The 2,089-nt window shown below is 37.1% G+C and overlaps 1 non-coding gene across 1 annotated transcript; it reads right to left on the reverse strand.

Moving 5' to 3' along the window:
- Positions 1–231: 231 nt before the first annotated feature.
- On the reverse strand, positions 232–303 carry TRNAW-CCA (transfer RNA tryptophan (anticodon CCA)). Its single transcript has one exon. It is a non-coding gene; the product is annotated as a tRNA-Trp (tRNA).
- Between the last annotated feature and the right edge of the window lie 1,786 nt (positions 304–2,089).

Raw genomic sequence — 2,089 nt, forward strand, 5'->3', positions numbered from 1 at the left:
CAGAGGTCTTCCTGGGAGGCTGATAACCCTTCTGCTAGTAGCATTAGGAGGGAAATCTCATTAATAAGCTTTGCGTCTTTGTGCCAGATAACTTGAAAGTGAAAGTGAAGTCGCTCAGTCATGTCCAAATCTTTGCGACCCCATGGACTGTAGCCTACCAGGCTTCTCCGTCCATAGGATTTTCCAGGCAAGAATACTGGAGTGGGTTACCATTTCCTTCTCCAGGGGATCTTCCCGACCCAGGGATCGAACCTGGGTCTCTTGCATTGGAGGCAGGCGCTTTAACCTCTAAGCCACCAGGGAAGCCAGATAACTTACTTTCCCTTTAGTCTAACAAGAAAAGATAAATATAACATCAACTGGCCAGCCTTTGCACTGTGCTTGACTGATAAGAAACATATTGACCTGGGATCTTTCTCACTATCAACAGAGCTTTCCAGGGGAATATGTTAAGAGAGTTTTAAAAAAAGGTATTTATGTGAAAAAATTTGAAACAACTGTGTGGTTTTCTTTATCTGTCATTCATTTTCAAAATCTTGTACCACATGGGTATTACCTTACAATACTATTTTAACAGAATTATGGAGACTATAGCAGAAATATTAAAAAAAAATCAAGAGCCAAGAGCAGAAATGAAACCATGGAATCTTTGGATTTGATATTGAAAATTATAATTTCATCAGTGTGGTCATAGAAAGAGCTTCAGCTCTAATAGCATGATTTTAGAGGTATTTCACAACATCAAGTATGAGAGCTGAGCAAACACAGAGCAAGACCACTTCAGACATATGCTTTCAAATACTTGGAAGCTTAAGTCAGCTCTAAAGCTATTATGTGCATTACAAAAGTTTCAGTATCACTGCTGCACTCTTGGTGATGATAAGTGTCCAAAGTTGGTTGGCTTAGGATTCCACACCCAGAATACTTATTTTAGGTAATGCTTATTCATGTAACTAATTTGATACACTTACTTAAGGGTCAGAAGCAAAGGGGAAAAGAGATTTGTCATGGGATGGGAAATATTATAGAATTAATATTTGTAAGTTCAGTAGAAATGAACTTGGCCATGATATGAACTTATTATCAGGAAACCAATACTGAATAGCTGAAAAAAAAAAAAAAAATCCAGAACTGAATGCTCTGATGACAGTAAAAATCAATATCTATTCACAACCTAGAAACCTTAAAGATTGGAAAACTGGGTCCAATTATTTACATAAAATGTAAACTAAGAGACTCCTGCCTTAAGAACTGTGAAGGATATGAGATTTTACCATTTTGGGACACTTAATTTAGTCTGCTATAGTTTTATGGATGTTGGCAGAAGACATGAGAATCCTGGGACAGAGAAGAGAGTTTTGTCATGGCACAGCCTGAGTTTAACATTCATATCAGTTTTTCTCATTCCCCAAGACTCACAGGGGCAACCCAGGATAGCTCAGGTGGATGCTGCTCACCTAGTGGATTTGCATCATAGTTAAGTAATCCTGAGATTACTTAACTCCTTTTTTTTTTTTTTTTAAATTGGGCTGCAAGCAATCTTGTTCAACCTTTGCTCACTCAAGAAAGGCACTATGTCTTCCAAAGCTATTTGTAATAAAAGCATCCTTGAAAAGATAGTCCAAACCCAGAGCTATCAGTGCCTCTGTTCATAACACTGAAGAAAGGTAGGAGGAGAACTGCCTCTCTGGAGACCTGTCTCCTAAAGTGCTCATGCTTTGGAAAATTTTGGTGGAGCAGGCATGCCGTTGGTTAGTTTATTAAGTTGTGGGCTTATTTCAAAATGCTGAAAACTTATTCTCCAATTTTGCTTAATATCTTTTTTCTTCCTATTATTTTGGTCTTTCAGTGTTTCATAGAATTATCTTGCACATGGGGCCATTATTCTGCTGATAATCATTTTGTGATTATATTCTCAGTTATTCTGGGTTATTTGACTGTGAACTCAGTAACATTTCTAATTGCTGTAAGACTGCTACTTCTTTATATCTTGCTATTACTCTGAATATCTTAATAGTCCTAGTTTTCTAGTTGAGAGCTGCTAATGCTTATATAAGTTAGCATGTGTGTCTACTTTTCTTATTAATTT

The sequence above is a fragment of the Ovis aries genome, chromosome 1 (assembly GCF_016772045.2).
Source record: "Ovis aries strain OAR_USU_Benz2616 breed Rambouillet chromosome 1, ARS-UI_Ramb_v3.0, whole genome shotgun sequence".
Classification (NCBI taxonomy): Eukaryota; Metazoa; Chordata; class Mammalia; order Artiodactyla; family Bovidae; genus Ovis; species Ovis aries.